The sequence below is a fragment of the Triticum aestivum genome, chromosome 3A (assembly GCF_018294505.1).
Source record: "Triticum aestivum cultivar Chinese Spring chromosome 3A, IWGSC CS RefSeq v2.1, whole genome shotgun sequence".
Taxonomy (NCBI): domain Eukaryota; kingdom Viridiplantae; phylum Streptophyta; class Magnoliopsida; order Poales; family Poaceae; genus Triticum; species Triticum aestivum.
The window spans coordinates 723799847-723814392 of record NC_057800.1 but is presented as its reverse complement, the minus strand read 5'-3'; positions in this window follow the sequence as shown (position 1 = coordinate 723814392).

The following is a 14546-nucleotide window of genomic DNA, read 5'->3' as shown; positions in this document are numbered from 1 at the left end:
GCAATAATAAAATGGTTATTATTATATTTCCTTGTTCATGATAATTGTCTATTGTTCATGCTATAATTGTGTTATCCGGAAATCGTAATACATGTGTGAATACATAGACCACAACATGTCCCTAGTGAGCCTCTAGTTGACTAGCTCGTTGATCAATAGATTGTTACGGTTTCCTGATCATGGACATTGGATGTCAGTGATAACAAGATCACATCATTAGGAGAATGATGTGATGGAGAAGACCCAATACTAAGCATACCGCAAGATCGTGTAGTTCGTCTGCTAAAGCTTTTCTAATGTCAAGTATCTTTTCCTTAGAGCATGAGATTGTGCAACTCCCGGATACCGTAGGAATACTTTGGGTGTGCCAAACATCACAATGTAATTGGGCGACTACAAAGGTGCACTATGGGTATCTCCAAAAGTGTCTGTTGGGTTAGCACGAATCGAGACTGGGATTTGTCACTCCGTATGACGGAGAGGTATCTATGGGCCCACTCGGTAAGACATCATCGTAATGAGCTCAATGTGACTAAGGGTTGGTCATGGGATGATGTGTTATGGAATGAGTAAAGTGACTTGCCGGTAACGAGATTGAATGAGGTATTGGGATACCAACAATCAAATCTCGGGCAAGTAACGTACCAATTGACCAAGGGAATTGTATACGAGATTGCTTGAATCCTCGACATCGTGGTTCATCCGATGAGATCATCGTGGAACATGTGGGAGCCAACATGGGTATCTAGATCCCGCTGTTGGTTATTGGCCGGAGAGTTGTGTCGGTCATGTCTGCATGGTTCCCGAACGTTTAGGGTCTACACAATTAAGGTTCGATGACACGTTATTAGGAAGACTTGTATGTGATTACCGAATGTTGTTCAGAGTCCCGGATGAGATCCCTGACGTCACAAGGAGTTCCGGAATGGTCCAGAGGTGAAGATTTATATATAGGAAGTTGTTATACGGTCACCGGAAAGGTTCGGGGGCATATCAGTATTGTACCAGGGCCACCAGAGGGGTTCCGGGGGTCCACCGGGAGGGGCCACCTCTCTCGGAGGGCCTCATGGGCCATAGAGGAAAGGGAACCAGCCCCAAGTGGGCTGGGCGCATCCCCCCTTGGGCCCATGTGCCTAGGGTTGGGGGGGGAACCCTAGAGCGGGCGCCCCCCCTTCCTTGGGGGGCAAGCCACCCCCTTGGCCGCTGCCCCCCCTCTAGATCTCATCTAGAGGGGGCCGGCCCCCTTCCTCCTTCCCCTATAAATAGAGGGGCAAGGGGAGGGCTGCACAACACATCAAAGGCGTAGCCCCTCCCCTCCCCAACACCTCTCCTCCTCTATTAAGAGCTTGGCGAAGCCCTGCCGGAGTACTGCCGCTCCACCACCACCACGCCGTCGTGCTGCTGTTGGAGCTCTCTTCCTCAACCTCTCCCTCCTCCTTGCTGGATCAAGGCGTGGGAGACATCTCCGTTCCGTACGTGTGTTGAACGCGGAGGTGACGTCCGTTCGGCGCTAGGATCATTGGTGATTTGGATCACGACGAGTACGACTCCGTCAACCCTGTTCTCTTGAACGCTTCCGCTCGCGATCTACAAGGGTATGTAGATGCACTCCTCTCCCTCTCGTTGCTAGATGACTCCATAGATTGATCTTGGTGATGCGTAGAAAATTTTAAATTCCTGCTACGATCCCCAACAGTGGCATCATGAGCTAGGTCTATGCGTAGTTTCTATGCACGAGTAGAACACAAGTTGTTGTGGGTGTTGATTTTGTCAATTTACTTGCCGTTACTAGTTTCATCTTTATTCGGCGGCATCGTGGGATGAAGCGGCCCGGACCGACCTTACACGTATGCCTACATGAGACTGGTTCCACTGACTGACATGCTCTAGTTGCGTAAGGTGGCTAGCGGGTGTCTGTCTCTCCCACTTTAGTCGGATCGGATTTTATGAAAAGGGTCCTTATGAAGGGTAAATAGAAATTGGCATATCAAGTTGTGGTTTTGGCGTAGATAAGAAACATTCTTGCTAGAAACCTATAGCAGCCACGTAAAACTTGCAACAATAATTAGAGGACGTCTAACTTGTTTTTGCAGCATATGCCGTGTGGTGTGATATGGCCAAAAGGATGTGATGAATGATATATGTGATGTATGAGATTGATCATGTTCTTGTAATAGGAATCATGACTTGCATGTCGATGAGTATGACAACCGGCAGGATCCATAGGAGTTGTCTGAATTTATTTATGACCTGCGTGTCAACATAAACGTCATGTAATTACTTTACTTTATCGCTAACCGTTAGCCATAGTAGTAGAAGTAATAGTTGGCGAGTCAACTTCATGAAGACACGATGATGGAGATCATGATGATGGAGGTCATGGTGTCATGCCCGTGACGATGATGATCATGGCACCCCGAAGATGGAGATCAAAAGGAGCAAAATGATCTTGGCCATATCATGTCACTATTTGATTTCATGTGATGTTTATCATGTTTTAAATCTTATTTGCTTAGAACGATGGTAGCCTAAATAAGATGATCCCTCGCAATAATTTCAAGAAAGTGTTCCCCCTAACTGTGCACCGTTGCTAAGGTCCGTTGTTCCGAAGCACCACATGATGATCGGGTGGTATAGGTTCTAACGTTCGCATACAACGGGAGTAAGCCAGATTTACACACGCAATACACTTAGGTTGACTTGACGAGCCTAGCATGTACAGACATGGCCTCGGAACACGGAAGACCGAAAGGTCGAACATGAATCGTATAGAAGATACGATCAACATGAAAATGTTCACCGATGATGACTAGTCCGTCTCATGTGATGATCGTTCATAGCCTAGTTGACTCGGATCATGCATCACTCAGATGACTAGAGGGATGTCTATCTGAGTGGGAGTTCATTAAATAATTTGATTAGATGAACTAAATTATCATGAACATAGTCTAAAAATCTTTGCAATATGTCTCGTAGATCAAATGGCCCACGCTAATGTTGCCCTCAACTTCAACGCGTTCCTAGAGAAAACCAAGCTGAAAGACGATGGCATCAACTACACGGACTGGGTCCGTAACCTGAGGATTATCCTCATAGCTGCCAGGAAAGCATATGTCCTTGATGCACCGCTAGGTGAAGCACCTGTTTTCCCTGCAGAACAAGACGTTATGAACACTTGGCAGACCCGTAGTGATGATTACTCCCTGGTTCAGTGCGGCATGCTTTACAGCTTAGAACCGGGGCTCCAAAAGCATTTTGAGCAACATGGAGCATATGAGATGTTCCAAGGGATGAAAATGGTTTTCCAAGCTCATGCCCGGGTCGAGAGATATGAAGTCTCTGACAAGTTCTACAGTTGTAAGATGGAGGAGAATAGTTCCGTCCGCGAGCACATACTCAAAATGTCTGGGTTGCACAACCGCTTGTCTCAGCTGGGAGTTAATCTCCTGGATGATGCGGTCGTTGACAGAATCCTTCAGTCGCTCCCACCTAGCTACAAGAGCTTTGTGATGAACTTCAATATGCAGGGGATGGAAAAGACCATTCCCGAGGTATATTCAATGCTGAAATCAGCGGAGGTGGAAATCAAAAAGGAACATCAAGGGTTGATGGTGAATAAAACCACTAAGTTCAAGAAAGGCAAGGGTAAAAAGTACTTAAAGAAGGACGGCAAGGGAGTTGCCACGCCCGGTAAGCAAGCTACCGGGAAGAGGCCAAAGAATGGACCCAAGCCTGAGACTGAGTGCTTTTATTGCAAGGGAAACGGTCACTGGAAGCGGAACTGCCCCAAGTACTTAGCGGATAAGAAGGCCGACAATACCAAAGGTATATGTGATATACATGTTATTGATGTGTACCTAACCAGCGCTCGTAGTAGCTCCTGGGTATTTGATACCGGTGTAGTTTCTCATATTTGTAACTCAAAACAGGAACTGCAGAATAAACGAAGGCTAGCGAAGGACGAGGTGACGATGCGCGTCGGGAATGGTTCCAAGGTCGATGTGATCGCCGTCAGCACGCTACCTCTACATTTACCTATGGGATTAGTTTTAAACCTCAATAATTGTTATTTAGTACCATCTTTGAGCATGAACATTGTATCTGGATCTCGTTTAATGCGAGATGGCAACTCATTTAAATCTGAGAATAATGGTTGTTCTATTTATATGGGAGACATGTTTTATGGTCATGCCCCGCTGGTCAATGGTTTATTCTTATTTAATCTCGAATGTGATGTTACACATATTCATAGTGTGAATGCCAAAAGGTGTAAGGTTGATAATGCTAGTCCCACATACTTGAGGCACTTCCGCCTTGGTCACATTGGTGTCAAACGCATGAAGAAACTCCATGCGGATGGACTTTTGGAGTCTCTTGATTATGAATCATTTGACACGTGCAAACCATGCCTCATGGGCAAAATGACCAAGACTCCGTTTTCCAGAACAATGGAGCGAGCAACCAACTTATTGGAAATCATACATACTGATGTGTGCGGTCCAATGAGTGTAGAGGCTCGTGGTGGCTATCGTTATGTTCTCACCCTCACTAATGACTTGAGTAGATATGGGTATGTCTACTTTATGAAACACATGTCTGAGACCTTTGAAAAGTTCAATGAATTTCAGAGTGAGTTTGAGAATCAACGTGACAGGAAAATCAAATTCTTACGATCATATCGTGGGGGAGAATATTTGAGTCACGAATTTGGCACGCACCTAAGGAAATGTGGAATAGTTTCACAACTCATGCCGCCTGGAACACCACAACGTAATGGTGTGTCCGAACATCGTAATCGCACCCTATTGGATATGGTGCAATCTATGATCTCTCTTACCGATCTACCGCTATCATTTTGGGGTTATGCTATAGAACTGCCGCATTCACTTTAAATAGGGCTCTGTTGAAATCCATTGAGACGACACCGTATGAATTGTGGTTTGGTAAGAAACCTAAGCTGTCGTTTCTGAAAGTTTGGGGATGCGATGCTTATGTCAAGAAACTTCAACCTGAAAAGGTCGAACCCAAATCGGAAAAATGCGTCTTCATAGGATACCCTAAAGAAACTATTGGGTATACCTTCTACCTCAGATCCGAAGGCAAGATCTTTGTTGCCAAGAATGGATCCTTTCTAGAGAAAGAGTTTCTCTCGAAAGAAGTAAGTGGGAGGAAAGTAGAATTTGATGAAGTATTACCTCTTGAACCAGAGAGTGGCGCAGCTCAAGAAAATGTTTCTGAGGTGCCTGCACCAACTAGAGAGGAAGTTAATGATGATGATCATGAAACTTCAGATCAGGTTGCTACTGAACTTCCTAGGTCCACAAGGACAGGTTCCACACCAGAGTGGTACGGCAACCCTGTCCTGGATATCATGTTGTTAGACAATGGTGAACCTTTGAACTATGAAGAAGCAATGGCGGGCCAAGATTCCGACAAATGGCTGGAAGCCATGAAATCCGAGATAGGATCCATGTATGAAAACGAAGTATGGACTTTGACTGACTTGCCCGATGATCGGCGAGCCATAGAAAATAAATGGATCTTTAAGAAGAAGACATACGCGGATGGTAATGTGACCATCTATAAGGCTCGGCTTGTGGCTAAGGGTTATCGACAAGTTCATGGGGTTGACTACGATGAGACTTTCTCACCCGTAGCGAAGCTGAAGTGCGTCCAAATCATGTTAGCAATTGCCGCATTCTTTGATTATGAGATATGGCAAATGGATGTCAAAACGACATTCCTTAATTGTTTCCTTAAGGAAGAATTGTATATGATGCAGCCGGAAGGTTTTGTCGATCCTAAGAATGCTGACAAGGTGTGCAAGCTCCAACGGTCAATCTATGGGCTGGTGCAAGCATCGGAGTTGGAACATTCGATTTGATGTGATGATCAAAGCATTTGGGTTTACGCAGACTTATGGAGAAGCCTGTGTTTACAAGCAAGTGAGTGGGAGCTCTGTAGCATTTCTCATATTATATGTGGATGACATACTATTGATGGGAAATGATATAGAATTCTTGGAAAGCATAAAGGCCTACTTGAACAAGTGTTTTTCAATGAAGAACCTTGGAGAAGCTTCTTATATATTAGGCATCAAGATCTATAGAGATAGATCGAGACGCCTCATTGGTCTTTCACAAAGTACGTACCTTGACAAGATATTGAAGAAGTTCAATATGGATCAGTCCAAGAAGGGGTTCTTGCCTGTATTGCAAGGTATGAGATTGAGCACGGCTCAATGCCCGACCACGACAGAAGATAGAGAAAATATGAGTGTCGTCCCCTATGCCTCGTCCATAGGATCTATTATGTATGCCATGCTGTGTACCAGACCAGATGTAAACCTTGCCATAAGTTTGGTAGGAAGGTACCAAAGTAATCCCGGCATGGAACACTGGACAGTGGTCAAGAATATCCTGAAGTACCTGCAGAGGACTAAGGATATGTTTCTCGTTTATGGAGGTGACGAAGAGCTTGTCGTAAAGGGTTACGTCGATGCTAGCTTCGATACAGATCTGGATGACTCTAAGTCACATACCGGATACGTGTATATTTTGAATGGTGGGGCAGTCAGCTGGTGCAGTTGCAAGGAAAGCGTCATGGCGGGATATACATGTGAAGCGGAGTACATGGCAGCCTCGGAGGCAGCACAAGAAGAAATCTTGATAAAGGAGTTCATTACCTACCTAGGAGTTATTCCCAATGCGTCGGACCCGATGACTCTCTTCTGTGACAACACTGGAGCAATTGCCCTTGCCAAGGAGCCTGGGTTTCACAGGAAGACCAGGCATATCAACGTCCCTTCAACTCCATTCGTGAAAATGTTCAAAATGGAGACATAGATATTTGTAAAGTGCATACGGACCTAAATGTCGCAGATCCGTTTACTAAACCTCTTCCTCGAGCAAAACATGATCAACACCACAACACTATGGGTGTTCGATTCATCACAATGTAACTAGATTATTGACTCTAGTGCAAGTGGGAGACTGTTTGAAATATGCCCTAGAGGCAATAATAAAATGGTTATTATTATATTTCCTTGTTCATGATAATTGTCTATTGTTCATGCTATAATTGTGTTATCCGGAAATCGTAATACATGTGTGAATACATAGAGCACAACATGTCCCTAGTGAGCCTCTAGTTGACTAGATCATTGATCAATAGATGGTTATGGTTTCCTGACCATGGACATTGGATTTCGTTGATAACGGGATCACATTATTAGGTGAACGATGCGATGGACAAGAACCAATCCTAAGCATAGCGAAAGATCTGTAGTTCGTCTGCTAATGATTTTCTAATGTCAAGTATATTTTCCTTAGACCATGAGATTGTGCAACTCCCGGATACTGTAGGAATACTTTGGGTGTGCCAAACATCCCAACGTAACTGGATGACTATAAAGGTGCACTACGGGTATCTCCGAAAGTGTCTGTTGGGTTTGCACGAATCGAGACTGGGATTTGTCACTTCGTATGACGGAGAGGTATCTCTCGGCCCACTGGGTAAGACATCATCGTAATGAGCTCAATGTGTCTAAGGGTTGGTCACGGGATGATGTGTTACAGAACGAGTAAAGTGACTTGCCGGTAACGAGATTGAACGAGGTATTGGGATACCGACGATCGAATCTCGGGCAAGTAACATACCGATTGACAAAGGGAATTGTATACGGGATTGCTTGAATCCTCGACATCGTGGTTCATCCGATGAGATCATCGGGGAACATGTGGGAGCCAAAATGGGTATCCAGATCCCGCTGTTGGTTATTGGCCGGAGAGTTGTCTCGGTCATGTCTGCATGGTTCCCGAACCCGTAGGGTCTACACACTTAAGGTTCGATGACGCTAGGGTTATTAGGAAGACTTGTATGTGATTACCGAATGTTGTTCGGAGTCCCGGATGAGATCCCGGACGTCACAAGGAGTTCTGGAATGGTCCGGAGGTGAAGATTTATATATAGGAAGTTGTCATACGGTCACCGGAAAGCTTCGGGGGCATATCAGTATTGTACCGGGGCCACCGGAGGGGTTCCGGCGGTCCACCTGGAGGGGCCACTTCTCTCGGAGGGCCTCATGGGCCGTAGAGGAAAGGGAACCAGCCCCAAGTGGGCTGGGCGCATCACCCCTTGGGCCCATGCGCCTAGGGTTGGGGGGGGGGGAACCCTAGAGGGGGCGCCCCTCCTTGCTTGGGGGGCAAGCCACCCCCTTGGCCGCCGCCCTCCTCTAGATCTCTTCTAGAGGGGGCCGGCCCCCTTCGTCCTTACCCTATAAATAGAGGGGCAAGGGGATGGCTACACAACACATCAAAGGCACAGCCCCTCTCCTCCCCAACACCTCTCCTCCTCCGTTAAGAGCTTGGCGAAGCCCTGCCGGAGTACTGCCGCTCCACCACCACCACGCCGTCGTGCTGCTGTTGGAGCTCTCTTCCTCAACCTCTCCCTCCTCCTTGCTGGATCAAGGCGCGGGAGACGTCTACATTCCGTACGTGTGTTGAACGCAGAGGTGCCGTCTGTTCGGCGCTAGGATCATCGGCGATTTGGATCACAACGAGTACGACTCCATCAACCCCGTTCTCTTGAATGCTTCCACTCGCGATCTACAAGGGTATGTAGATGCACTCCTCTCCCTCTCGTTGCTAGATGACTCCATATATTGATCTTGGTGATGCGTAGAAAATTTTAAATTTTTGCTACGATCCCCAACATCGCCATGGTCTAGTAACAGGACTTCCCGAACAGGACTACCGTACCACTCTGGTGCGGACCATACTCTGGTTGACCTACGAGGTTCGGTAGTAACTTGATCGGAAGTTTCATGATCATCATCATTAGCTTCCTCACTAATTGGTGTAGGAATCACTGGAACTTATTTCTGTGATGAACTACTTTCCAATTCGGGAGAAGGTACAATTACCTCATCAAGTTCTAATTTCCTCCCACTCACTTCTTTCGAGAGAAACTCCTTCTCTAGAAAGGATCCATCCTTAGCAACAAAATATCTTGCCTTCGGTTCTGTGATAGAAGGTGTACCCAACAGTTTTTTTGGATATCCTATGAAGACAGACTACTCCAATTTGGTTCGAGCTTATCAGTTTGAAACTTTTTCACATAAGCATCACAACCTCAAACTTTAAGGAACGACAGCTTTGGTTTCTTGCCAAACCATAGTTCATACGGTGTCATCTCAGCGGATTTAGATGGTGCCCTATTTAACGTGAATGCAGCTATCTCTAATGCATAACCCCAAAACGATAGTGGTAAATCGATAAGAGACATCATAGATTGCACCATATCCAATAAAGTACGATTACAACATTCGGACAGACCATTATGCTGTGGTGTTCTAGGTGGCGTGAGTTGCGAAACTATTCCACATTGTTTCAAATGAAGACCAAACTCATAACTCAAATATTTGCCTCCGCGATCAGATCGTAGAAATTTTATTTTCTTGTTACGATGATTTTCCACTTCACTTTGAAATTCGCTAAACTTTTCAAATGTTTCAGACTTATGTTTCATTAAGTAGATATACCCATATATGCGCGAGTCATCTATGAAGGTCAGAAAATAATGATACCTGCCGCGAGCTTCAACACTTATTGGATCGCATACATCAGTATGTATTATTTGCAGTAAGTCAGTTGCTCGCTCCATTGTTCTGGAGAACGGAGTCATAGTTATCTTTCCCATGAGGCATGGTTCCCAAGCATCAAGTGATTCATAATCAAGTGATTCCAAAAGTCCATCAGCATGGAGTTTATTCATGCGCTTTACACCAATATGACCTAAATGTTAGTGCCACAAATAGGTTGCACTATCATTATTAACTTTGCATCTTTTGGCTTCAATATTATGAATATGTGTATCACTACGATCGAGATTCAATAAACCATTCACCTTGGGTGTATGACCATAGAAGGTTTTATTCATGTAAATAGAATAACAATTATTCTTTCACTTAAATGAATAACCGTATTGCAATAAACATGATCCAATCATATTATGCTCAACGCAAAGACCAAATAACATTTATTTTAGGTTCAACACTAATCCCGAGGTAAATGGAGTGTGCGACGGTGATCTTATCAACCTTGGAATCATTTCCAACACACATCGTCACCTCGTCCTCAACTAGTCTTTGTCTATTTTGCAACTCCCGTTTCGAGTTACTACTCTTAGCAACTGAATTAGTATCAAATACCGAGGGGTTTGCTATAAACACTAGTAAAGTACACATCAATAACATGTATACCGAATATACCTTTGTTCACATTGCCATCCTTCTTATCCGCCAAGTATCTAGGGCAGTTCCACTTCCAGTGACCATTTCCTTTGCAGTAGAAGCACTCAGTTTTAGGCTTGGGTCTAGCTTTGGGCTTCTTCATGGGAGTGGCAACTTGCTTGCCATTCTTCTTGAAGTTCCCTTTCTTTCCCTTGCCCTTTTACTTGAAACTTGTGGTCTTGCCAACCATCAACACTTGATGCTTTTTCTTGATTTCTACCTTCGCTGATTTCAGCATCGCAAAGAGCTTTTGGAATCGTTTCCATTATCCCTTGCATATTATAGTTCATCACAAAGTTCTAGTAACTTGGTGATAGTGACTAGAGAACTCTGTCAATCACTATCTTATCAGGAAGATTAACTCCCACTTGATTCAAGCGATTGTAGTACTCAGACATTCTGAGCACATGCTCACTCGTTGAGCTATTCTCCTCCATCTTCTAGGCAAAGTACTGTTAGAGGTCTCATACCTCTTGACACGGGCATGAGTATGAGATACCAATTGCAACTCTTGGAACATCTTATATGCTCTGTGGTGTTCAAAACATTTTTGAAGTCCCGGTTCTAAGCCGTAAAGCATGGTGCACTAAACTATCAACAAGACATCATACCGAGCATGTCAAAAGTTCATAACGTCCGCATTTGCTCTTGCAATAGGTCTGTCACCTAGCGGTGCATCAAGGACATAATTCTTCTGTGCAGCAATGAGGATAATCCTCAGATCACGGACCTAGTCCGCATCATTGCTACTATCATCTTTCAACATAGATTTTCTCTAGGAACATATCAGAAAAAACGGGGAGCTACATAGCGAGCTATTGATCTACAACATAGTTATGCAAATACTATCAGGACTAAGTTCATGATAAATTAAAGTTCAATTAATCATATTACTTAAGAACTCCCACTTAGACAGACATCCCTCTAGTCATCTAAATGATCACGTGATCAAAATCAACTAAACCATCTCTGATCATCACGTGAGATGGAGTAGTTTTCAATGGTGAACATCCTTATGTTGATCATATATACTATATGATTCACGCCCGATGTCGGTGTCAAAACCAGCAGATCTCGGGTAGGGGGTCTCGAACTATGTGTCTAGGCCGGATGGTAACAGGAGGTAGGGGACATGATGTTTTACCCAGGTTCGGGCCCTCTTGATGCTGGTAAAACCCTACGTCCTGCTTGATTAATATTGATGATATGGGTAGTACAAGAGTAGATCTACCACGAGATCAGAGAGGCTAAACCCTAGAAGCTAGCCTATGGTATGATTGTATGTTATCGTTGTTGTCCTACGGACTAAAACCCTTTAGTTTATATAGACACCGGAGAGGGTTAGGGTTACACAAGGTCGGTTACAAAGGAGGAGGTATCCATATGCGTATTGCCTAGCTTGCCTTCCACGCCAAGTAGAGTCCCATCCGGACACGAGACGAAGTCTTCAATCTTGTATCTTCATAGTCCAATAGTCCGGCCAATGGAGATAGTCTGGCTGTCCGGAGACCCCCTAATCTAGGACTCCCTCAGTAGCCCCGGAACCAGGCTTCAATGACGATGAGTCCGGCGCGCAGTATTGTCTTCGGCATTGCAAGGCGGGTTCCTCTCCAAATTCTGTGTACCTGTCGAAATAGTGTGCGGTCTCTTGTGAATGTTGCACTCCTTGGCTTCCACGCCTAATAATGGCCACTTTCCACGTGTCGAGTGAATGTGAAGAGACAGGGCTTTTTCACATTTACCCCCTAGCTATATGAATGAGCCGCCTATTAAAAAGACGAGGATTCAGATCCAAATCACACCATCCTCCCTTGGCGAGCCTTAATCGAAGCGCACCTGACAAAGATCCATTCCATCATGGCCGGTCGACGCAGCTCCTCCTCTCGCCCCCCTAGATCCAAGCCTGGAGATTGGGAGAGATGTTCCGTCCCGCACAGCAAATCAGTGATCATATATACTATATGATTCACGCCCGATGTCGGCGTCAAAACCGGTGGATCTCGGGTAGGGGGTCTCGAACTATGTGTCTAGGCCGGATGGTAACAGGAGGCAGGGGACATGATGTTTTACCCAGGTTCGGGCCCTCTTGATGCAAGTAAAACCCTATGTCCTGCTTGATTAATATTGATGATATGGGTAGTACAAGAGTAGATCTACCACGAGATCAGAGAGGCTAAACCCTAGAAGCTAGCCTATGGTATGATTGTATGTTATCGTTGTTGTCCTACGGACTAAAACCCTTTGGTTTATATAGACACCGGAGAGGGTTAGGGTTACACAAGGTCGGTTACAAAGGAGGAGGTATCCATATCCGTATTGCCTAGCTTGCCTTCCACGCCAAGTAGAGTCCCATCCGGACACGAGACGAAGTCTTCAATCTTGTATCTTCATAGTCCAATAGTCCGGCCAATGAAGATAGTCTGGCTGTCCGGAGACCCCCTAATCTAGGACTCCCTCAGTAGCCCCGGAACCAGGCTTCAATGACGATGAGTCCGGCGCGTAGTATTGTCTTCGACATTGCAAGGCGCGTTCCTCTCCAAATTCTGTGTACCTGTCGAAATAGTGTCCGGTCTCTTGTGAATGTTGCACTCCTTGGCTTCCACGCCTAATAATGGCCACTTTCCACGTGTCGAGTGAATGTGAAGAGACAGGGCTTTTTCACATTTACCCCCCTAGCTATATGAATGAGCCGCCTATTAAAAAGACGAGGATTCAGATCCAAATCACACCATCCTCCCTTGGCGAGCCTTAATCGAAGCGCAACTGACAAAGATCCATTCCATCATGGCCGGTCGACGCAGCTCCTCCTCTCGCCCCCCTAGCTCCAAGCCTGGAGATTGGGAGAGATGTTCCGTCCCGCACAGCAAATTAGTGATCATATATACTATATGATTCACGCCCGATGTCGGTGTCAAAACCGGTGGATCTCGGGTAGGGGGTCTCGAACTATGTGTCTAAGCCGGATGGTAACAGGAGGCAGGGGACATGATGTTTTACCCAGGTTCGGGCCCTCTTGATGCAAGTAAAACCCTATGTCCTGCTTGATTAATATTGATGATATGGGTAGTACAAGAGTAGATCTACGACGAGATCAGAGAGGCTAAACCCTAGAAGCTAGCCTATGGTATGATTGTATGTTATCGTTGTTGTCCTACGGACTAAAACCCTTTGGTTTATATAGACACCGGAGAGGGTTAGGGTTACACAAGGTCGGTTACAAAGGAGGAGGTATCCATATCCGTATTGCCTAGCTTGCCTTCCACGCCAAGTAGAGTCCCATCCGGACACGAGACGAAGTCTTCAATCTTGTATCTTCATAGTCCAATAGTCCGGCCAATGAAGATAGTCTGGCTGTCCGGAGACCCCTTAATCTAGGACTCCCTCAGTAGCCCCGGAACCAGGCTTCAATGACGATGAGTCCGGCGCGCAGTATTGTCTTCGGCATTGCAAGGCGCGTTCCTCTCCAAATTCTGTGTACCTGTCGAAATAGTGTCCGGTCTCTTGTGAATGTTGCACTCCTTGGCTTCCACGCCTAATAATGGCCACTTTCCACGTGTCGAGTGAATGTGAAGAGACAGGGCTTTTTCACATTTACCCCCCTAGCTATATGAATGAGCCGCCTATTAAAAAGACGAGGATTCAGATCCAAATCACACCATCCTCCCTTGGCGAGCCTTAATCGAAGCGCAACTGACAAAGATCCATTCCATCATGGCCGGTCGACGCAGCTCCTCCTCTCGCCCCCCTAGCTCCAAGCCTGGAGATTGGGAGAGATGTTCCGTCCCGCACAGCAAATTAGTGATCATATATACTATATGATTCACGCCCGATGTCGGTGTCAAAACCGGTGGATCTCGGGTAGGGGGTCTCGAACTATGTGTCTAGGCCGGATGGTAACAGGAGGCAGGGGACATGATGTTTTACCCAGGTTCGGGCCCTCTTGATGCAAGTAAAACCCTATGTCCTGCTTGATTAATATTGATGATATGGGTAGTACAAGAGTAGATCTACGACGAGATCAGAGAGGCTAAACCCTAGAAGCTAGCCTATGGTATGATTGTATGTTATCGCTGTTGTCCTACGGACTAAAACCCTTTGGTTTATATAGACACCGGAGAGGGTTAGGGTTACACAAGGTCGGTTACAAAGGAGGAGGTATCCATATCCGTATTGCCTAGCTTGCCTTCCACGCCAAGTAGAGTCCCATCCGGACACGAGACGAAGTCTTCAATCTTGTATCTTCATAGTCCAATAG